The 24,797-nt window shown below is 42.5% G+C and overlaps 1 long non-coding RNA gene across 3 annotated transcripts in view; it reads right to left on the reverse strand.

Moving 5' to 3' along the window:
- The window catches only part of LOC114011022 (uncharacterized), a 28,629-nt gene extending 5,798 nt beyond the window's left edge, over nucleotides 1-22,831 (reverse strand). The window contains exons 1-11 of one of the 3 annotated variants that reach the window (XR_008745841.1): nucleotides 19,766-22,831; nucleotides 18,432-18,575; nucleotides 13,191-13,382; nucleotides 11,339-11,661; nucleotides 10,429-10,577; nucleotides 10,227-10,338; nucleotides 8,504-8,805; nucleotides 7,360-7,536; nucleotides 5,319-5,500; nucleotides 954-1,016; nucleotides 241-335 (exon numbers count right to left, since the gene is read on the reverse strand). This is a non-coding gene — a long non-coding RNA (uncharacterized LOC114011022). The remainder of the gene's footprint in view (nucleotides 1-240; nucleotides 336-953; nucleotides 1,017-5,318; nucleotides 5,501-7,359; nucleotides 7,537-8,503; nucleotides 8,806-10,226; nucleotides 10,339-10,428; nucleotides 10,578-11,338; nucleotides 11,662-13,190; nucleotides 13,383-18,431; nucleotides 18,576-19,765) is intronic. The other 2 variants (XR_008745843.1, XR_008745842.1) reach the window with 2 other exon arrangements.
- Nucleotides 22,832-24,797: the final 1,966 nt, after the last annotated feature.

The raw sequence follows: 24,797 nt of genomic DNA on the forward strand, positions 1-24,797 counted from the left end.
TAGACTGAAGAGAGAAAGGGGGAATAACAGCAAGACACAGGTTAAGGTCCACAGTGAAGGTAGTTAGCAAAGCACTGGTGGGAATTCCTGGGAGACCTGGATGCTTTTTACATCTGCTGAATAGCTTTGTGCCTCGATTTCTCCTTTGGTATATGGAGGTTATGATACTTCCATTGTAAGGAGCTTTGAAATGTCAGTGATTAAAAGCCCTACAAAATGCAAGTTAGTACTCGTGCTCACCCATCAGGTCTGGTGCAGTTCTGTGCAGGCAGCGAGGGGGCTTTGTAACACAGAGCTCGGACCAGCTGCAAAAGCAACACCTCCAGGTATTCTGCCTGAAAAAAAGAAACAATTTCTGATCACTAGATCAAGATCAAACCACAGAAAATGTTTAACTACATGAACACCTAGAACATTCAGTCAGCGTGGGAGACACTGTTAGTTCATAAATTCAAATTCATGCTGTATTCTTCTCAAAGGAGTAACAAAATAAGAGGGGGATCTGATGAACAGACAAACAAAGGTCGAATGTAATTTGTGAATTCAATAAAAGACACACATCTGAACTAATATCTGACAAAATTCATAAGGTGAGAAGAAAAGCATGATGAACAAAGAGTTATTGCACCTTTTTACATACAATATCCCCAGAGGGTGGTGGAGCCCTCAGTTTAGGAGACAAAGGAACTATGCTGTTTTCTAAAAGGCAGCATTAACCAAGGATAAATTAACGTGTATGCAAATATATAGACAAATGTATATATATACCTTCTAGGTATATATAGAAGAGAAAACAGGTATGTGATAAAGCTGTGACAATACCGCCAGTTTTGGATGGAAGCACTGCGAGTTATGCAGGCTGTTCCAAGTGAATTCCAACACCACTTGCATTCCACCACATCGTCTCTCTATTCAGAATACTTCAGAAGGAAATCAGGGCCCAATGGCACTACCTTTCATATCTTTCCACCAACACAGCCAAGTTCCCTTCGCAAGACAAGTCAAAATGCACAGACCTAAAAAAAAAAAAAAAAAAATAAAAATCATGCATATGAGGAACCACTAAAATGGACCTAAAATTGCTTCATTTTATGTTTGCAACTTGAGACTTTAACAACCTCGGACTTTTAGAAGCTGAGGCCAGTTCTCTACATCTCACTGGAAGGCTTGGCTTTGTTCTCAGTGGCATTCAATTCCTGGTCTGATCCTCTGCTGAAATAAAATGGGTTCTCTCTCCTGGCAGCAGATCTATGATTGGCATGAGCTCTTCCCATTGTTAGAGATAACAAGGCTGATGACTCTACTTCTAACTTCATCTTTAAATCTCCATTCTCTACCAGCTACCCTGCCTGGTTCAGCCCTCAAGCTACCAGCTCTCTCCATGTGGAACTACAAAATTCTGCCACTGGCAGCCACGTACAGGCTGAAAGTCCTGGTTGATCAGCCGTGACTACATCAGGGTCTGACCAACGTCTTGTGATGTCTCCCCCACCTCAAGAGGCAGCAGCAGTGGGTAGGAGAAAGCCATGGACCACATATAGCAGCAAAAGCAACTCAGGGATTGCTGTTCCAGGCTGTGGGAAGTCTCACCTGTCTTGGATGCACATGCTTGTGCCTTGCTGTATCTCTCTTATCTTGCCACAAAAGCTTCCGATCTCTGACGCCTCTCCCTCTCAGAGCTTCCCCGGCATCTTCAGAATTATTTAAGATCCCCACAGCAGTGGATGTGGTATAATGGGACTTGTAAATTATTTTAGAAAGACTACAAGAGCCTTCAAATTAACAGGTCATCCAATTATCTTTCAAGGATGCTCTCAAAGCTGCCCAGAGGCTTTTCTCTGTACCTTCCTCTCAGCACACTTAAGGAAAAATTTCCTGGAAATTCTAGTAGTGGCTCCTATTGTCCAGTGTCTCCCTCCCTTGGCAACGGGATGTACATCAGCATAGGTAAATCAGCTTCTGTGTGTGTTGTAGTCCTTTAAAATTGCACACAAGCATCTAAAGAACTAGATTTTTCCATGTGCATTTTCCCCCAAACGCAATATGCTCCATTGCCATATGAATGACTCTAGCAGCCCTACGAGATCAGGACCGATTTTCAGACAAATTTCTCAAAATGACAAACAATTGCCTCTTAATGTCCTACCAGCACCTGCCTCCCTGCGAGCTCTGCGGAGGCACAGCCTCTCCCTCTGCCACCCCTCCCGACTGTCAGCTCTTACATGATATTCAGAGAGCTTTTGTTCATCCTTTGGAGCTAGTTGTCTGGCATCCTGCAACCACCAATTTCTTTTAGGATCTGTCTTTTTCTCTGATGAAGAGGAAACATTTTGATACGTGCATCCAGGTTCGCTGTTTGGACAGTTTAATGAAAACATCAATAAGGCACAGCCCGGAGGAGAGGGAGGTGCACAGTCTTAGGCTCTGTTATTAGCATTTTGAACACCACCACAAGCTTTTGTACTTGTGCAATTAATACAGCAATAAATACCACAATGAGATGTAGAAACCTCATTGAGGTTGGGAAGTGTAAACAAAACACTGCCTTCCACTTAAAATAATTGTCAGAAGCATTTAAGGACCTTCACGGAGAGGAGTATCTGAAGCTCCTGCTGCAGACACAAAAGATCATCCCCAATCATGATCGAGAAGCCTTCGACTATCTTAAAAAGAAGTCACCCAAGGGAGTCAGAACAAACAGTAGCCCAATCATCCTTCCAGGTCCGTATGCTACCAGCCCACCTAGATGTAAATACTAGGTTTAGAGAAGAGCAAGCATGGAGTTTACTCCTATTGCTTTAGCCAGCATGCACGATATAGAGCATCAGTAGGCTTTATTCTGGCTGCTTAAAGGCAGGCAATACTTAACCTGCTGGTACACAATTAACTCATCAAGAATTCCTGAGCACACCTGAATGATGAGTTGAGTTTATACAAGAAAAATATTTCTCCTTGTATTTTTGACTTCACATTACAAACCCTAGCACTGGATTTATTGTACTGTAAGGCCACAGCTGGAGATAAGAGTTGACAGAAACATGGGAATGCCCTGTATGACCAGAGACAGGGCCTGGCTCTGCAGGATCTCCCTGCCATGGGGATGGATTCCTTGCACCCATTTCAAACCTTTGCCCTCAGACACAATTCTTCACCCACCCATTTAAAGCACCTCACAAAGTTGAGTTTCCCCAAGGAAAGCACAGACAGCAAGAGTCTGCTCCCCCAATTTGCTTGTACAAGCTAGTTACTAGCAACTTTGCTAATAACGCATTGCTCATGCAAATTAATTCAGCTTAGAGAAACAAGTCTTGATGATTATAAAATGCTGCAATCACAGTATTGCTTCCGGCCAGCTGAGAGTAAATTCATCAAGCATTTGATATTTAAAGCTGCTGTAGTGATAAATGCCTGCCTTCATTTATGACTGTACACCAAGACAGAGAGAAAATGGAATACAGAAAAATTACTGCATGACAGGAATCCCAACAGAAACCACCCGAGACAAAGGGACAAAGGCAGCGATAGGAAATCTCCCTCACAATCAGCTGAAGGCAGCTGATATGCAGCAAGTCATCCTCCTTTAACAAGGATCTATTAGAACAAAAGCAACAACAAATACCGGTTTTACTCAGAGTGGTGTTCTTGTTGGCTGTATCTGATAAAAGCCTTGTTATGCCAAGGTCAAGGACAGCTGTGCAGCAGTAGGTGTCTCTTCTGCCCGGCAGTACACTTGCAGCCAACTGTTGTGATTATGGATGCCTCCTCTACGTGTGCAGAGCACATAAAGGGGAGGACAAACTCCTCTGAGGTTTTGTTAACAACCCTGCTGCTGCTTACCTTTGCTCTGTATATGACATTACAGTACAAACAAAAGGAAAATAAATTCAACAACAAATGGCCATGATTACACTGCACTAATCGCTTTCATGCTTTTACGTGAAGTCAACGTTTTGGGCAATGCTGTCCAATACAGAGGAAATAATTAATTCCATTAGTATTCAGAGTAATGGCATTAGTCACAATGAACTCTTCTACTAATGAATATGGGGAGAGTAGCACAAGTCAGGGAGAGTCAGTTATAACTTTTCATTCAACTGGAGCTCTGCCCAGCCACCTCACAGCAAACAGCTCATGGGTCCTGAGAGCATGGCAAGTTCCTGGCTCACCCGGGAGCATTTGATGTGGGGTGGGGGCTGTGGATTTCAAGCACCCTAAGAAGATGGTCAGAGCAAGGATATTGGGCAGACTGGAGCAGCTTTTTTCCCCCCAGTTGCTCTGAGGACTCTGTCCTCAGAGCAGTCACGGGGTGTCTTACCAGCGCTGACAGCAGCAGCACGACCTGTGGCCGCTTTGCTCCATGAGAGTCCTTCTAACAGACAAGACAGTAAACATGTCCTTCTGCAACGTGTGGACATACAGCACCCCGTAACAGATCCCCTGTGTAATGCTTTATAAATACCATCTGCACTACCTTTGGACGGAAAGGAAAATGCTAGTCTAGGCTTGGCTGGCATGTCAGAAAGACCTGATCCCAGATGGAGGAAAAAAGATGATCTAGGGACAAGAAGACGCAGAAAATCCTTGGACATAAACCTCTTGGCAGCCCATGTTTGGCAGACCTCTATTGTCATTTATCTTAGGAGAGCATCTTAGAAAAAGCAGCTGAATTCCCATCTAGCTCTCTATAAAGAAATTATAAAGTAGCTATCTATTTTTTTATTAAAATTAAATAATTGAATCTGTCCAGATTCATGTACTTTTCCCCCATGAGATATCCAGAAGAATTAAGTTTCAATTGACTTTCCAGACCTTGGTTATCATAGGAAGCTTTTCAAAAATTGGGACATTTGGCAATTTGAAATTCAAATAGGTTTCAGTCAATATGTTTACTATTGCTAGACAGACATCTTTGTCCCCTGGGTGTTTAATGCCTCAATAAGTAATTGGTCCTTTCATCTTTTATATGCACCGAGTGAAGAGTTTACGGCTCATACAGTGAATTGTCAATACAAAGGATCTTTGCACCAGTCTTAAACAGCCCAGCTTCCAGCTCCATTAAAACCATTAAAAATCCCCCCTCCCTCCACACACCCACAACCAGCCTCTGAAGATTCTTTTCCCCTCTGATTTTTAACAGCACCCTTAAAAGGTACCTCTGCTTTGCGCACCAAGCCTAGATACAGACAAAGACAGGGAGGTGAACACAAGGAATAAGAACGTGCCCCCCACAAACTGTCAATCCCAAAACTCCAGGGATTGACAAGAAAACTTATTATGTCTTTATCCATTAGGTTTGAAATTCAAAGCATTCAACGCACCTATATCCAGAGATTCAGATCTTCGGAGACAGGAGTGCAACAACATCGGTTCTGCATGAGTATTTTTCAAATGAAGATACCTTCTGAAGCCACAGATATACGGGCAGTGCTGTCTGTTAAGCTGAACTGAAATCACATTTTCTGTTTTACATGAAACTGCCACTTTTCCATCTTCTTCTGCTCTAGGATTTTAAAATAAATATATTTGCCACAAGTTAAAATACTTCAGACTTATTTTCAGACAACTGAAACATTGGGTTTCAATCAAGAAAAAAACTGTCATTGAAATTGGACAACTCTTGTACACTGTGCACTTTAGTTACACATATTGTGTAAGTGCAAGTATTAAAGACAATGTTTTTTTTTTTCCAAAGAAAAAATATCGTAGTGTTACTCTCCAAGAAGCTCAGAATTGAAAGTTATCACCCTGCTTCTTCAAAACAGGCATTTTTGTAATGTGCTTTGCTTTCAATGAGCCAGAATTTTGCCAGAGGAACTGTTTCTCTTGGCCAGTTTTTGATCAGCTCTAGTGATGCACTAGGGCAGGCAGGACACCAAAAGAAGCTGGTTTGGTTTATTGAGCTATGACTTGGTATCATCACGCTGGCAGCACACATCTGAAGCTGTTAGGGCTTGCACCAAGTTTCTGTCAGTTTATGCAAGTTGCAGGACAGATGCTACCTGCAGTGCCAGCAGAGATGCACTCATTCCTTTGCAAGAAAAACTGAGCTCACAAAAATCCCTGTTCCAAACAAGACTCTAGGAAGCACAGCTAAGCTTCTATATTTTCCTGTTTAATATGGCACCGTATGCCAGTTTAGGATGTGGAGGCAGCCCAAGAGCAAAACTTGTATCTGGGTTTTGGGCCATGAAGTGTTACGGTTAGGCAGAGTTTGATTTAACGTTTGGTAATGATGGGAACAATTTCTCTTTTCTTGTTTGGTTTTGTTTTTCTTTCAGCCATCACAAAATATTTTTTTTTCAGGCTAAGTTTCTGATTCAGTTAGTTCTAGAAAGGTTTGGAAAGTCCAGTTTCTTGAGGCCTCCAACCTGAAGGGCTGCAATGCGATTCTGATCTGCCGATGCGGCTTCTGAACCACAGAGATTTTTCCTGGACTGAGTGCGCAAGGAAATGTCAAGCCTGTTCACAACGGATCTACGCCATTACTCTTACCCTAGCACCACGAGAGATGAAGCGAGGGCACAGGGAATCTGCAGCACTGAATGAGCACCTTTTTCCTCAGTGTTATTTATCACTCACCCTGCGGTGTGCAGGGTGGAGTGGACTGCAATACTGGCCAGTCACTAACTGCTCTTTATACAATTAACATAAGTATTCATTAGACTTGCATCGCAACATTTTATATTTACTAGGTGCACTGTGTGACACAGAGCATTTTGTCAGTATCTGGGGGTGACTCCAGAGGCTGGACATTTATGCCGAGGCGTACAGGCAGAGAAGAAAGCAGTGTGTAATCAAGGACAAATGCAGGTGAACTGAATTTATCCACCTGCAATATGGGCAACATAGAGCTTTTCCTTTCTATATGTGTCAGCGTTGACATTACGCAGTCTTCTTATTTCTCGCTATGCTATAGGAGCAAAGAAAGTCTTCACAGACTCAGATCAGAATCCTTCACACTGCTGCTGATTGTTCATTTTTATTGCATATGTCTTTATTGAAATTAATTAAACTTGGCTCACAAACTTTGCATATGCAATAATGTGTAGCAGTTAATAGCCCATTTCTCATTACTTTTCACTCAAAGGATGCCTTAATGCTCTAGAAAACATATTGCATATGTTTAGGGTTTTTTACCCAACAGTAAAACAGCCATCTCTCATGATGCCTTGTAGCAAACCCTCAGCAGTGCAAAGAAATCCCCACTCCCCTCAGACTAGACTGCACAGATACCAAACGTGAATGAGATGGCCCTCAACTGGGGATTAGCAGAGAGGCTATCCTGATTTATATCGGTCCGGCAAACCGCTTGCAAAAACGGATTTGTGTTCTGTGAGTGGAGAAACAACTCAGCCTTACTCTTCCTTATCCGAATGGCAGCACACCCTCTTGGCAATGAACGATCAGATGCGTCTATAAGTAGCAACTGCCTTATCCCCTAGTCTGTAAAGTCAGTCAAAATCCCAGCCCAAGCTGATCAGGATGAAAAAGCCCTCTCTCCAGCCAGTCATGTTTTCAGCCCACATTCACGCAGCCCTGAGAAGAACAATTAGAACACAAGAAAACTCCCAAAGAAACAGTCTTTTTATCAGCTAAAATATTAAGATGTTTAGAAACTTTGCTAAATATTTTGTTTTTCCATGGGAAAATCCATATTTACACTGTGGCACGTGGCTTCCCCTGGGATCTTTCTGCCAACCTTCACATTTCTGGGAGTGGGGGGCTTAGACCCCAGATACACACTGTTAAGTTTTGACCTGGGTAATGACAGGATGGGCATAGCCACCTCCATCCTCCCCAGGCTGAGCAAGCATCTGCCACAGTGGTTTTTTTTCACCACAACATATACCACAAAGGTTCAGAGGGAAACAGTGCCTTTTCTCTCCTGTAACACTGGGGGTAAAGGAGAATTTGCTGGGGGATACTTGACATCAGCTCTTACAATTTCGTTGTTCAGCAGGGGAGGCATGATGCTGGAAGTCAGTGGTATGCCGTAGTTTGGGAAAGTTCTGCCCCTGGCTGGGAGGGCTGAGCCCCTCCCTTTATACTGTTGTGCCTGTGTTCAATGGCCAGCCTGCTCCCAGTGCCGGCTCTGCTGTCTGGGCAGGCACTTGTTGGCATGGTACCCACATGCTCGCAGCCAACACTCACAGCAGCCGATGCGCAACAAGGTTTTCACACAACAGAGGCTTCTAACAGCAAATTAACACCGACCTGCACAAAGGGCATCATGTGCAAATACAAGCTACAAACAACAGGCAAAGGAAGAATCTTACACCTCCCTGTGGCAGGTGCTGAGGATGAATCCCATATGTAAAGAAAGAAGAAAAACTACCACGATATTGCTCTGAGAGCCAAGACCATGTAGCACAGAGCCAGCCCAAGGTTTTGGCAGCCTTTGAGGATCCTGGACAGTTCATTACTGTCAGGACTGAACTAGGTGATTCACACAAAGGGCAGCAGCGAACTCAAGCCCTCACCGAGCACACACTAGAGGCGTTACCTTACCCACGTGTCGTCTCTACGATCTCATACATCGCAAAGGTCAATCATTTCTGCTCTGCAGGGTGGAGATACAGCTACTTGTCTCGCAAGATTAAACAGAACAAGAAAGGGTAAACTCAGCTGAAGGTGAGCTGCTGCCTCAAGGCCTGCAAGGAAAACATGTGGAGAAGACGCTGGGGTTAACCCCAGCCGTCACAAAGAGCTCATTCTCCTCAGACTTTTGAGACTGTCCTGGTAACATCTGCTGTTACTGCAATTCAGCATCAACTTTCCGTGGCTCAGCATGAGAAAAATCTTCTCCTAGGATAAGAAGAGGAAAAAGTAATTAATAGATAAGGGTCTTCCCAGTGGAGGCTGATTTGCTTTCTGATCCACAAAGCATCGCAGATTAAAAACTGAAACTAAACAATTCATAGACAACTGAAACTGCTGGAGAAGTGGGAGCTTTTTTCCTTCACAAATAAGGGAGAGCGTTACCCTGATGGGCAATCAGGACTGCAAAATTCCCCAGTCCAGCATGCCTGCTTATCACTCCCTTTGCTTCATTAAAAGGAGGGCAAAATGAAATTTCCTGCACTGATTAGAAATGTGGCAAAGGCAATGGCTGTCATTTGCATTCAATCAGATGTTTGTTCCCCCTGATAGAATAGCATCAAGATTATTTGAAAAGCAGAAAACAAGTGCTATGCCATTTCACTAATTAAACCCACCCTTCTGCTCTAAAATTGATGAATAATGACTGAACTTGACTCATAATCCCTTTGTCTTCTATTATTTACTCTTTTTTAACAGTGATTTATGGCAAGGTAGAGCTTTCATTATTCTTGTTAATTACCTCTGTTCTCTACTGCAGCTTGTAAAATGTAATTGCCTGAAAGATAAATCTAGTCTTGCCACCTATGTTCACACATCATTAATATTATTCTGGCCATTCTTATAAAATCTTTATAAAACATAATTATACACGTGCCGTTAAGTGCTATGATGTGTTGAGGATGCACTAAGCTTTTTCTGAGGACTCAGCTAGTCTGTGTATTAAACCTTCCTGTTTGCGTTAAGGTGTTTGTGTTCCCCTAAGGAAAGAAACCAAACATTAATTGGTCAGTGAAATTGTAGATCCCAGTAAGATGCCTGTGAGTGTGCAAGTCCTGCTAAGTGGCTGCTAACGCCTCTGCGATAGGGGAGCCCAGGCACTTTAATGAACTCTCCTGCACTCCCCGCCCCTGGAAACAATAATTTCGCTGAACCGAACTATGATCACTAGGCAAGAGGGTAGCAAACAAATGCAGCAGCTACTCGCTCGAGTGATTATCAAGTTTCTTTCTGCATGTAGATAATCCCCAAACAAATTATTTTCATCCTCTCTGCCCCTGATACTTCAAATCAGAAGAACGGCGTATCACAGAGAACAGACATCTTCCAGCAGCTGCTTTTTTCCCATTGTAATTTTTTAGTATTACTTATGATTATATGTAAGGAAAAATCTATTAGGAGAGGAAATGCATTATCCACAGCTTATTGTTGACATGATATTAGCTTGGCATTTGTCAGGTTTCTGGTAATGAACAAGTTTATACGCAGCACTTCATCTCTCCAACAAAACACTTGGCTATATGAGCAGCAGTAATACCCTAGCTGAGCCTAGTGAGAGAGAAACATGTTTATTATTTCTAAAAAAAAAATCATCTCATTCCCCCCTGATTCATCTGCTACATTATTACCTAAGTGTGCATTTGGAGGTACTAGATCAGCTAATGTAAGCTCTTCAGCCAACAAGTATTATCAAGTGTATTTCCATTAGTTTCCGTTCCCCGCAATCGTAGGAAGGACGGCCTGTAAAATAGTGCAATTGCATTTACAATTGTTAATTACTGTAAATTCAGTGTTTGAGATAAGAGCACTTGCTCTCTCCAGGTCTTCTACCTGAGGTATCGCAGCTATTATGGCTTTTAGTCGGGTTTGCAGTGGCAAGGTCCTGTCCCTGGGGTTTCTCCTGCCTTACGCCAGCGTGTGAGATCCAAGTCAGACCTTCCTGGCACTGCAGCCCCGTCAGGGCCAGGACTTCAGCGACTCTGGCACAGATCAGAAAAGCATGGGCCAGAAGCAGAGTGAGCTGCATGCAGTCTGGTAGATTAAATCAAGACACTTTCTCCATCTTTCCCTCTTCTTTAGATGACTTTGAGGACAAGTATTTCCTGCCTGACCCCACCTGTGGTTTATTGAGTAATGACATTCTCGTTAATGCATTTTGCCTGAGGAAAGCACCGTAACTTGGTTGTTTTGGGGGAGAGCATGGAAATGGGATGAGAAAGCTGAGTCTTTAAATATCTTTGTTTTATTTAAACCCAGAGATTGGGGTAGGCAGCATGAAAAAAGCAGGTCATAGGCCAAATTCACTGTCATGTAGAGTTCCCAGACTTAGACATATTAATACTTCTTTTTTTTTTTTTTTTCCTAGGGAATGGTTTATTTCCTAAAATGACACCCATCCGATATAAGCCAGAGAGCTAAACCAAGTTCTGGGACCTAGCTCACTTTCTTCTGAATGCAGATCTGCTACAGAAGTGTATATGCCTTGTAGAGATTTCTTTCTCAAGAAAAGCAGATAAATCCCACTCCAGTCCTAATTTAAACTGCTAGAAGTGACTTCCCAGCCTGAACTAGTCATTCAATAGGGTCAGCCATGAGGTGGTCCATCCCATTTTAAGCTAGTTGTATAGGAAAAGTTGTCTGACTTGCTTCTTGGCACCCCGTTTTTCTCCACTGAATTTAGACTTGCTCTAGCCCACCCTTCCGCATGACCAGGGAAGCTGCTGTGTGTGTGGGTGCCTACCTCCTGCATGCCGCTGCGGGACACGCACCAGCAGTACGCGTGCAAATGCTGGCTGTGGTCCCATTCCACTTCTGGACAGGCGTTCACATCCGAGATGTCTGCCAGCGTGCTTACAGGAAGGTACAAGACTGGCCCGGTGGCTGCAGCCTGCGCCTGGGGAGCGCTGCTCTGTGCATGCTGTCCCGGTGCCTCCTGACCCCAACCTCCTCGCCGATGCCAGTTTGGAATCTAGGTGGTCCAACGTGAACGGTCAGTGGGGAAGGCTGTATCACCGGGGGTCCCTGTACAGACACTGAATATATTTTCAGGCCAAGCAGGTCCCTCTGAAAGTGATTTAATTAAAACTTCTGAATTAATAAGCCTATCCTTCATTAGTAGCCAGAGTAATAAAAGCAGCATGGAACTTCTCTTTAATGAAACAAAGCGTATCTAAAAAGCAAAGAGGAACGTGAAAAAACAGTTGTACTCTGCTTTTACTGCTGTTGATGCATCATTATGACTATCGGGCAACTGCTGCCTTGTGTTCTAGTGAGGGAAGAAAGACTCAACAAAGGGTGTGTGTGTCAGAAATAATGCAATCAACTTTGAAAGTTAAGAGTACAAGTTTAACAGGAATAACTTGAGACCTGGTATTGCTCAGGTATTCTTATAGACCAGTACACCTCACGTATTCAGAGCTGATTGCCCGTTTCTCAGGAGAGCAGTGGAACAGATTGCCTAAAACCTCTTCTGTGTTTACCTTTGTGACTACAAAGAAAAACCCTAAACACAGAGATCCCTGAGCACGGCAGGTACTGAGACCCGGATCACATCAGGCTTATCTTTAACTCTGGACGCATCACACACCACTAAGCACATTTTCCTAAAGTTTTCTGATGTTTTGTAGTTTTTCCCAAGTTTTACAATCTACTGTTACAAACCTAACACAATTGTATCTCCTGCACAGCTGGGGGTTCCCAAAGCTAGTTTTCTAAAGAAAATGTATTTTCCATCCACTGTGTCCATAATCCTCCCTACTGAGAAGGGTTTATGCTGAGCTACACTCAGGACATAATAAATGTGAAAGAAAAGGAGGTAAAGTGAGGATTTAAAGACCTGTATCAAATTTTATCACTGGAAGGTTTGGCGATTTTCTTCTGTTTAGCTCATTTTGGAGTTCATTTTTCACAGAAATCCCTGCATCCACCCAAGGGAAATATATTTTTTTTTTTAAAGCACCTAAATGGGTGAACTGGGCAGACTCTTAATTGTGTCTGAAAGGCTACAGTTGACACACACTGGAGACTTAATTATGTAGTGTGCAGCTCCATCTGTCAGCTGCAATATCTTTTGTTACCAAGAATTAGACTTCCATAGAAGATGATGTGACAGATTCAATTTGCTTTCACAAGGATAACTGTTATGTGGGCATTTGAATGATGCTGGAAATTAGAACAACATTTACATTCCTTGCGTAGACATCGAAATGCTATTTACAGCAAGGTTTGTCCAAACTATAAAACTAATATTGAATGGGTGGCAGCCGATACAAAGCTGAAATCCACGAAACAGTTAATTAAAATATCATTAAATGGAGGACAGTCTTACACAACACTGTCTGAGCAAAGATGCATCCATACACATGTAGAAAAATTCAGAAGAGTGTGTTTGTGTGGAAAGTTAATGGAGACAGCAGTTGTACTAACATTCAAGGGCTTTTATGGCAATCCTGATAGCAAAATAAAATTCCAGTCTGGGGGGGAGAGGGGATAACGTTTTCCCCTAAACCAGAGATTTTCAGTATTTTTTGACTTGTTTACTATAAAGTTTTTTCAAGGCTGATGTAGATTGCTGTAAAACTACTTAAGCTTACCTTTCTTCTATCCTTTGCCGAGACTTCACAGATCACATCTCTGGATTCATTGCGAGGCAACAGTTACGCTGTGTAGCCGGGTAAATCCAGCTCCTGGATGCTTTAGCCTTGCTGCTACCCAGCCACCCATTTCGCTGAGATAATCCGATCCCTTACAATGGTGAGTCCATGGCCTCCAAGCGACACTGGCACCTGTGTATCACAGGTGAGCATGAAAGGACGAAGAAATGTTATTTTCAGAAATTACATGTGAACGTCCTTCAAGTTTTTGTAATCATGTTTTCTTAATATACATCTCTGTCCTGTTTCAGTTTGTGAAGCCCACACAGACTACATGAGAAGCAAAGCAACTGATGACAACATGCTGACATAATTATAAAGAGGAAAAAACAGAAGAGGGAAAAATATACTATGACAGATTTTGCTATTTGCTCTAAAATGAAGAGACTTGTTAATTAGAAAATGCTTTTCACAACTGATTTAATTTGAAATGGGGGGGGGAGACAAGACGAGACTCCTTTCATTTGCTTACAGGCTGCAACATATTTCAACCCATGAACAACCACATTATCCTTAGGAAGCTATACATTCATTATATAGCGGTGCATCTGGAATTCTAACCTGCCATTATGTCACCATGCAATATACAGTTTTGAAAAACTCCCTATATTTATCAGCTTCTGAATTCAATGGTTGCCCAATTATCTCTAAAACTGTAATAATCTTAGTTTAGCTGAAAAGCTTTTATTGAAAATCTACTAGTAATCTTCCGTAAATGTTCATCATAAACAACACTGCTAAATCATAAAAATATAACTGCTTGTGATTAATCTGGAGAGAGGCTTACATTAACTTTCCATTTTAAATGGTCTCTCATCCCAGCATCTGATAAGTACTGATAAATTGAATTAGCTTACTTAGCGTAAGGCTTGCTGGGAGCTGGCTTGTAAATCTCCCCTGAATTTCTATTTTAGCATCCTGGCAAAAGCGTGAAAAATCCAACCCCAGACCAGATTTTCTGAAAATATCACCAGTTTGTGAGGAACCAACAAGATCCTGTGTCCACATCTTCTGAAGGCACCTCTAACCCTCATTTCACATTCGGCACCATGCAGGTTTTGCTTCCCAAAGGGCAAAGCAACCTGAGGCCAAGCCAACCATAACTGCATGCCATTGCAAGCCTACAGGCTCTGCTCAAACAGAGCCCCTTCCTGCCTGCTTGCAGCATTTACCCAGCTCTGCATGCTCCGGGCATTTAGATTTGCAATGTGTTCTACAGCTGCAAAACAAACAGGAGACATGACCAGGGAACCACGATCAGCAAAGCCCACAGCAGCCACCGGCAGGGGCACGCAGGAATGCGCCCTGGTGGGGAGCAGAAAGGCACAGCTATGTGGGGCTGCTCAGGAATGTGAGTGCTTACAGGGGCTGTGTTCCCCATCCACATTTTGGTGGGTAAGAGCCATCAGAGAAAGCCTAGTGCTCGTTAGCGTGGCAGGGGCTGCACAGTGTTTGGCTCCTCCATCGCAGAGCCATAGCTGAAAGGTAGCCGTATGTGAAGGATGGGAACGATGTCAACATTACGGGCTGGTGACAGCTGCAGCTCTGAACTGAGCCGAGTGAAACCATGACCCTACAGACTCCACTAACCATGTGCGGATGCATTTTCCATGCTAATTTGTATACTTTGCAAATACATAAAATACACCTCATCCTCTGCTACAATTCATTCATATCTACTTCCAGTCTGACAAACTGTAATTGGAGCCAAAGCTGAACAAGAACTAATACTGGTTAATGAGAATTCACTAAACACTGATTTGAATATTACTCTCATTTGCAGCCTAACTAGAGCCTGAGAGCTGCTGAAGGAATGAAGCAAATCTAATGAACATAAACCCAGGGCATCAGTGCCGCTCGCTTAGGAAGGAATGGCTGAATTATGCTGCTGGAGCAGCTTGGGCGGCCGTGGAAATCCATTCCCTGGTGGCTGTGCCAGGGAGGTGGGAGCTGCCGAGGGTCGCGATGGAGCCGGGCGCTGCCTGCTCAGCAGACGGGTTTGTTTAGCAGCCACACGGGCACCTTAATACCTTTCACATACAGATAACGTTCCTCGCTTCCCAAATGCACAAATCAAGCAGAAAAACACCTCCAAACAACTCAATTAAATCCCACCTAACTGACACCACGGGAGGCTTTTGACCGATGCAGAAAGCTGTGTTTTACTTCACTAAAACGAGTAAATAGCTTCTCCGGCACACCAGAAAATGCAAAAAACATGCAAACTTTAAACCACCATTTGGTGTTAAATACTTGTAAAAGCCTTTTTTCCTCAGATTAATATCTCACGTTTATCTGCTCTATACGTTTTGGAGACACGAGGAAAATTGCTTATTTCTAATAAAATGTAGCAACTGTACCCTGAGGAAAAATTACTGTGTTATGAAATATTTTTCCCCTCTACCACAGCCAATTTAGTTTTCATTTAAAATTCAATAACTGCATCATACTCAGAACCTTCCATGACTGTCATAACGACTTTGAACAACAAGTATGCTGTAAACAAGGAAGATTAGAAAGACGTTATTGAGGTAATTTCTCCCCAAGTTTCTTTCATACAAACAGAGAGGCAGAAAATGGATGCAACAGTTAGCGTGAATATGATTTAGAAATAAACAGGAGAAAGGAAGCACTTTGTTCCACAGATACTTCGGCAATAAAAGCATGACTTCTCCTGTTCAATTTGAGGTATCTTTTGCTGCTTGGTGGAAGGAAACACTTTGTTGTTTCCTCACTGAAATATTGATGTAAGTGAAGACGACAAACGATATATAATGTTGCTAGGAAAATGTTGCCGACTTGCTGTAACATTCCTTTCCCCATCAGGAGGGAGCAGAGAGCAGCGTGGCGGAGGCCTGCTGGGCAGGAGCGGCCAGCCCGCACCCCCTGGCCTTGCCAGGAGCAGCCACCTCAGAAGAAAGCACAGAAGAAGAGTCTTTCCTCTTTCTCCTTGCCCAGTCTATGAAGAAAATTTCTGTTCCTAGCACGTGGAAGGGATAGAAACATCAAGAAGCGGCTCCCGTCCACCCGTGGCTCTGCTCTGCGCTGAGGGCACGGCCAGGCCTCTGCCCTGCGCGAGGCCCAGTGCCTCCGTTTTGCAAAGGTGGCGGAGCTCCTGCAGCCACGTCCAGCAAGCAAAGTTGTGCACATCCAGCTACATCACCTGGTGTCATTCCCTGTGTAAAAGCATCTTCGCACTCAAGAATCATTCCTAGCATTTATATTTCAACTCACAACCACCCTGAGAGCTGAAAGGGAGCCAGTGCTTGCGGTGCACTGAAGGGCGGGTGCCGTGACACTAACTGGCCTTGCATGGGAGCTGCAGCTGATGGAAACCAGTGAGGAATTGAACAATTTTGAGGCTGCTTTTAGAGACAGCAACAAATGTGGATGTTTTTCTTCTGAGACCAGTTCAACAATATTCCCTTTACAAAGGTTTCTGGTATTTTTTCCATCTGATCATACTGCAAGATCAGTCTTTGCCTGGGTACAAATATTTCCTGAGCTCATGGGCTCCACAGCTGCAAGGAAATCCTCTCCTTTCCCATAGAAAACAGACACAAAACCCTCTAGAAACTTCTGAAAACCTTAAAAATCCTCTGAAAATTTTTAGTCTCAGTAAATTCCATTAACTTGTAATTGAAACAAGGCTGAGGCCCTGACCCTGCAGTGGCTCCTCAGCTCCCACATCCCTAGAACCTTGCCATTTCTAGTCACGAACAGCTGACCTTGCAGGTCTTGTAACACTGTCTGAGTTTATCAGAAAGATGATGGTATCTACAACTGGGGGAGTGGTGGTGAACAAACCCACCCCAAACAAAAAACCCAAAAGTGTGCATTTCCAGCGAAGCTGAAAATTGTATTATCATCATAAATCAACAAAGTTTATTTTATAATACTCTATTTTTCCCACGCCAACAAACAGGAAAAACCTGGATGTATTTCCTATGGAAACGCAATGTGACATGGATAAACTTTCTGTACTATTTCCTGTTGAACTTCTAGAGTTAAAGCAGTTCATTATCAGTCTTCTACCAAGTCCCATTCCCCACGTCAGCACTCCTTATTCCTGGGGAGGGACACAGCCCAGCATGTCCTGATCCAATTATTTTCTCAGGACTTCTCTCAGCACACCTTAGACACATGCCAGGTGCCTGCTTTTATGCAGCAATGACATTACTGGTGTTTCATACTCTTATATTACAATTTCTGGGAAGAAGGTGAAAATTCATACTGTTGCTGTACCTCACTGTATCCAGCACCTGCAGCCAGTCCCAGCCATTGCTTCTGCACTTGCTGAAATGGCCCCTGCGAAACCTGCTCTGCTCCCCCTTCTCCTCCTCTGCTTTTCAGCTGCTCTTGAGATCACCTGCACCGTAACACACCTGCACAACAGATGCCCATGGGTGCTGCCACTTTGCAGTGGCAGAAAGAGAAGAGAAAAGCAGCCTGGGCAGTCAGCTGTGCTCAGAATACAGACTGCTGGTCAGCCAAACCCCCTGTCTTTCCCCCACTTATAGCATCCCCTCCCTGTGGGATCTCTTAAAAATGAGATGTTAGAATGGCCATTACAGTCAAGTTTTAACAACAAACCCTGTTCTTCCCTTCTCTCTCCAGAGCTGCACAACAGATCAGCCCTGAGCAGTTGCTTGCTCCCTGAAGAAGGACTGTATGCTAGTATTTAACAGAAGCATGCAAACTTAGTTAAAAAAAATTCTGATTTGATTCTTGTCCTCTTGTCTAATCAATGTACTTCAAAATGCTCATAGTAATTTTCTAGGGTTTTGCCAGGTGATTAAGCTGGAGGAGGTCTCTGTATGCCAAACCCTGACTGTATTTATACCAGTCTTACTAGTGCTCTACAGATACAAGGCCACGTTAACAGCATTGACTTTCTGCCCTTCATTCATCTGAAATAAACACTTATATCCCAGGAATTGATAGGTCACCTGTGAGTGGAGGGAGCAGGGCATGCCCTTTTCATAAAGCTATGGCATAGGTGTCAGCAAGGAGTATGGGAATCTTCAGAAAAATGGACTTGGCAGTACTAGGTTAACAGTTGGACTCCATTCCAAGAAATACCATACTGGTGGAGTGAACGATTCAGAAGGTTTACTGAATTTCCTTCTCGCAAAGTACTGGATCACATGAAAAAAAAGGCTGCTTAAATTTTCTGCTTACCTGAACCCCAATGCGGAATGGGGACATAAGGATTGTGAAAGTCTTGGTGATTCCATCCCATATGTGCAAAGATTTGGCATCTGCCAGATTCATGTGTTCGACTCCACTATTGTTCAGGATTTGTCACGAGTCAGCTGCCAGCCTCTGAAAAATCAAGAAAAAACCCTGCTATACCTCCTGGAGAACAGCAACATATCAGCCACCAGTAAAAAAAGGCTTCTAATTTGTGACAGTTTTTTGCTGTTTCCACACAGGATCTGCTATTTGCTATAAACACTTGTTCTTATTCCTCAGTTTGGGGGATGGATTCTGCTTGGTCTCAACGCCATGCTTTTGTACAAGAGGAAAGTAATTGTGAAAGTACTTTCTTAAAATGTGGCCACACCATGCTGATTCAAGGCTGTTGGTATTATGAGATAAAAGAATGCTGTTCAGTCTGATTAATCAAACCCCCTTATGCTTGCCAAAGCCTAATTATTCTCTGATCTACATTAATGACTTCAGAAAGCACAGTACACCTGGTGGGAGTTCTCAATGGGGAGCATTCCAGACTAAAAGGAAAACTCCTCCCTGTGTCATGAAAACCTAATTTGCTTATATCAGTAGAATCAATTGTTTTGTACAGAACTGCGCTCTCCCACATGTACCATTGGTTGTATCAAAAGATAATATATACACTTTTTACCACTATCAAAAAGCTTTTGTTTGATAAATAGCAAACTCCATCTCAGGGTGACTTTAAAAAACACATCATTATTGTATGCTATTGCTGTACGTAGCTTTTTATTGAACAGTCTGGCTGTAACTCACATGAGCAGAGACACACACCTCACAGTTCTCTGCATTCTCAGCGAGATGAATGAGCTGCTCATATCCTGGCTTAAAATTCAGCAAGAGATTAATTTACAATCCAGATCCAGAAACATTCACATGGATAAGGATGACACAGCACAACAAAAGAAAAAAAAAAAATCTGTGAATAAAGCAATTCACCCCAGCTTTACCCCATCAAAAAAATCCTATCATTAAAGCGAAGTGTTGAAAGCATAAGGTCTGTGCTTGGGCAATGGGAACTCATCAGGAATTTACTGCATCCAATGGTACATTATGGTCATTGAATGGTGGAGACATCCAGGGACAACAGAAACATAGAGAAATAGAACAGAATAATTTTTTGCAAATCTACCTGGAACTGCATCAATTTATAACAGAAATTTTTATGACTGGCATAACACATGCATGGAAATGTGCGTGTGAGCACCAGACAAAACAGTAGAAGAAAAGTTTAAAGAATGGCCTGCATTTGTAACAAGATCAACCTGCGGTAAACTAACCATGTCCATGGGGATCTTTTTTGGTCTCCTCCATGTCCATGGGGATCTTTTTTTGTCTCCTCCATGCTGCTGAGGATGCTCTTGGGAAGAAGGTAGCCTTTTCTCTACAAGAAATATCTGCTCAAATCCCAAAGCAAAGACAACAATTTTCTGTGCATCTGTGGACAAGACCACATTGACAACCCTCTAAATTTTGAGAAGCTGGTACTGTTTACTCAAGAAGTCAACAGAAGGAATGAAGAACAAAAAGAAGAACGAACTGCATTAAAATAGCTGCTGTCTATGCAAAACTCAGAAGAAGCAAAGAAACCCACATTTTGGTGTTTCCCTTGGGTACTGGAATATTTGAGGGCCCTAGAATAAATTGGTGCTGGAGTTTTGCAACGAAATGACAGACATGAGTTGTGTTTGCCAGAGAATCTTGGAATGCATCGGTTTCCCCGCCGTATGCAGAGAAGAGGAGCAAATCTGTACGGTACCCGTTGTCATTCAAACCAGAACATATCCTCCGAGGTTCCTGGTGCCCAGCTTCATGGTATCAGCTTCCCACAGTAGTTATTAAGCTTAATATCTGGAGGATCCAGTGAGAGAAGACCTGACTATTTTTTTTAAATAGACTTTTCTGATTTAAGAATAACTGAAAACAAGTAGTGGTACATGTCTAGACAAAACAATATGAATTTATCCTGACCACCAGTTCAGACTGAAAGAGCCCAGAGGAGCTTCTGGGAAGTAATCCTCCCTCTGGATTCATTGGTATTATCACACACTATCACATACAGCTTTACTTAAAATCCAAGTTTAAGCTATAACTACAGAACAAAGAACATCTTTACAGCTCAAGTCCCAGAAATGGTATGATGGTTGTTTAGGCAACCATACATCATACACAAAACCAGGTTCACAGAGAGATTTCAGGACATTACAAAGATTTAGTCAGAGCTGTTTCTTCCTGCCCTTCTTTAGGCCTTGGAATACTTCATACCCATTGCAGCTTTCAGTCTCCCACACTCCTCGCTGATGGGCTGGATCCTGGGACCAGGAACTTCCATGGTGAGGTTGGAAGAGCAGCACACAGTGCTTCAGAGCAGGACTGAAAAGACCATCACTTTTTCACATCTGTGTACATGACCTCATTTTTTTTTTTTTTTGCAGGCTGCCCCCTCCCCCAAGGCTTTATTTTAGGCCCTTTGAATTTTTACACCCTGGGCATAATCTATTCAACATATCCATGGGTCAGACTCTGTGGCTATACGGGAGTATGTGGCCATGGGAAAGCACAGCATCTGGAAGAGAGGTACAACTTCGCTGGTTACAAACCAACCTTATCCATTCACAGCAGTGCGGCATCTACGTAGCTACATATATATACGAGTGCATGTAACAGCCGTGAATCTTGTCCTGCCAGCCCACTGCTAAGCTTGCCCAGCTGAAGGGACCAAAGCTTTAGTTGATACCAATCTGTTAATGGGATTTCACTTACTTGTAACAGCTCTGTTATGTTTGCTTTGTATTATCATTTCCCCCTCACTAAGAAAGAAACTCAATTATACTTTTCTCTGCTTCAGGCGTAGCTAGGCAGCAGGCAACTCCCTCAGTAAGCCCAGCCATTTCAAATACCTCCTCTCACACGCAGATATCTCACATAACAAGTGTTACTTTTATACCCCTCAAGAGGTGCAGGCACAGTCATTAATCTTTCTTTCATCTCACAGAATGCTAATAAAACAATCACCTCCCTATCCCTGAATTGGGTAGGTCCTAATTAACATGCTAATTGGGCAGATCTTCCCTAATGGCTCCCAAACCTCAGCAGCAATATGTTAGATAGAAAAGAGTTACCTAAAAGATAGGTAGAATTAAAAAAACGGCAATCTAGAGCACAGTTTGGATAGGTAAAATACTGAAACGGACCTTTCTGCTGTGCGAATTAAAATTCTCCACCTCGCTGTGCTACAGATCACATATTTACAGATTCAGCGCTTGCAAGGTTCAGAGCAAGAGGCATTTTGAAGGTAATATACAGCTATAATAAAGAATATTATTCAAGCAAAGAGAAACAACATACGAGTAACAATGAAGTTTTTAAATATATTATTAAACCTGTTTATTTTAATATCTCTCTAAATAAATCTGGCTTTATTGTCTGACACAAAAATGTACAAGTTGTTGTGCAAACCCAGCAATGGCAGCAGTTCTGGCAGTTTGTATTCACGAGCAACTTCAAGACAGATAGTTCAAGTCTTAATGGAATTAGTCCACTGAGGCTAGTACTGTGTTTATGCAGTTAGAGGCTCAATATAATCAAATTTCTATGCATTTGCTTTCTTTCCTCTCTTAAAATAGGACTCAATAATAATTTAAATCCCCCATTAAGCTAAAATGAAAATATTGGCAGATGCCATAGGAGTCATTGTTCTAAAGTTTTCTTTCACGCTCACCTCATAGATAAAAGCAGAGGCTTTGTTAGTAAGAAATTAGAAGGTTTGGATCTTATAAAACAAAAGCTTTGACTGGTCTCCCTTAAAAGCTCTGCCACCGAAGTCCCTGCAGTCGTGGCCTTACCCTACTACAGCTGCACACACAGGTGATGAGCACAAGCACACCGGAACATGGCTCTGCAAGGCAGCATCTCTGTAAATACCATGCATGCTGCCAGCCAGCGCAGCCTCACGCCCCGATGTGTCAGTGAGGACAAATTCGGCGTGTCAGGACTACATAGCAGCAGCTCATGCCAGTCTGGGCAACAGAGACAAAGCTGAAGCGTGTACTTTGGTCCTAAACTGGAAACCTCAGAGGAAAGCCAGAGGATTTTTTTCATAGTGTGCTTTTGGAGCAAGCAGAAGGAGAAAGAGTGGCATGGGGACATCATGGTACTATTTTGTACAACTTTCTGGACTTTATTTAAGTTCATTAAAAAAGCCATGAAAAGGAGTCAAAACATTCACTGCGATATTTTGTTTTCTCATGCAGAACAATTTTTCATCAAAAGGTGTTTTTTTAATAAGATGCCAAAAGCTAAAACGAAATAGTTCTGTCCTGATTTCTGCTAGCCTTTCCAGTTTCAGTTTTTATGACCCTATGACCCTTGTTCACAAAACCAACATTCTTTCCTTTCCCCACCCCCACCCCCCCTCTTTCACAAGGGCTGCAAATAAAAAATCTCCACCTATTCATATGTTTTTCCTGCATATGAAAAGAGGGACTGTCACCGCAAAAGTGTATTTGTTACCCAGTGTGCAAAGTCAAAGAATACGAGCCACATTGCTGTATAGATACATTCACTACAGCACAGGATTAAAGCTATGGGGGTAGGTCTACCCATTTTTCTTGGGTTTCTTGACGTAATTTAGCAAGTTGTCTTTTTAGCATCTGATTCATTCTTTCTACTTTTCCACTAGACTGTGGTCTCCATGGAATATGGAGTTCCCATTTATTTCAAGAAAGGCAGAGACCCAAGGAACTATTTCAGCTACAAAATGAGGGCCTCTATCTGACGATATTCCCTCCAGAACTCCAAATCTAGGAATTACTTTCAGCAGTATTCTTACTACCTCCTTAGATTTGTTGCTGCAACAAGGGAAAGCTTCAGGCCAACCTGAAAAGGTATCTACCATTACAAAAAGATACCTATACCCATAAGTCTTGGGTAATTCAGAAAAATCTCTTTGCCAGCATTCCCCAGGAAAACAACCTCTCCAGATGGGGGTCTTTTCTCAATTTTTTTTATTATTTTTAAGACAAATTGAACATTGTTTGACAAGTTCTTCAGCAACCTGTTGCCTTCTTGGTCCTATGGCCTATCTTTTGATGTTCAGAACCAATGCATCTGCTCCCATATGAGTGTCTCCATGTAATCATCGTAATTATTCTCTCATAATCAGAACTTCTACTACCAGAACCAACCAGCTTTATTCTTCTTGCACTCCAATAGTTTGGCCAATTTAGCTTCCTTTGCTGAATACTTGGGCTAAGGCAGCACCTAATAATAATCTTAAGTGATACTTGTTTGACTGTTTCATCTGTCCTTCAATTTCCTCAGGCAATGTTTGTAACAAAATAATTGAGGGATTCTTACCTTGCCAGTACTTCTAATCCTTTGGCTAAGGCATTACCAATTAGTGTTGGACTATTCTTGAATCCTCGAGGCAACACGGTCCAGCACACCTGCACCTTCTTTCTAGTAGCTGGACTTTCCCACTCAAAGGCAAACAGCTCTTGGGTCTTAGTTTCCAATGGGATATGGAAGCAAGCACCTTTCAGATCCAAAACTGTAAAATAAAATCCTTTTCAGAGACATTAGCAACAACGTATATGGATTAGGAACCACCGGGTGTACATCCACAACCTACGTGGTTGATCGCTCCATAAATCTTGAATCAACCTATATTCCTGCAAATGAGGCTTATTCACTGGAAGGACTGGGATATTATATTTGGAACTACATTTGTGTAACTATTCATATCATAAGAAATTATTTATCAATGGTTCAAGAACAATTCTCACTTCAAGTTTTATAGGACACTGGTTTTTCCTTACTGGTTTTGAATTAGGCTTCAGCTCTACCTTAGCCAGAGTTACACCCTTAGCAGTTCCAGGTTGTTGGGTGGCCCATACCATGGGAACCACCCAAGGAAATTCTAGAGGCAGTATTTCTTTGTTCATCTCACTGTCAGCACCCTGTAGTAAATATAACTGTGCTTTCCAACATTATCTTGTGGAATGTGAATTTGAATCTAATTTTTGACAAAGGTTATTTGAGCTCCCAATTTACTTAATAAGTCTTGACCTAGCAGTGTCATGGGACATTCTGGCATATATAAAAATTTATGTGTTAAAATTCTATTTCCACTTTTACATTTCATAGGAAGTAAGAAAGGTTTTACTGCTCACTTTCTTGTGGCCCAAATCACTGACATATGGAATTTACTTAATGGTCCTTTACAACTTGTTACTGCTGAGTATGTTGCTCCTGTATCTACTGAACATTTATAGCCTCATTCTCCAGCTGAGCTGGAACCAGGGGATCTGC

The sequence above is a fragment of the Falco peregrinus genome, chromosome 2 (genome assembly GCF_023634155.1).
Source record: "Falco peregrinus isolate bFalPer1 chromosome 2, bFalPer1.pri, whole genome shotgun sequence".
NCBI lineage: Eukaryota > Metazoa > Chordata > Aves > Falconiformes > Falconidae > Falco > Falco peregrinus.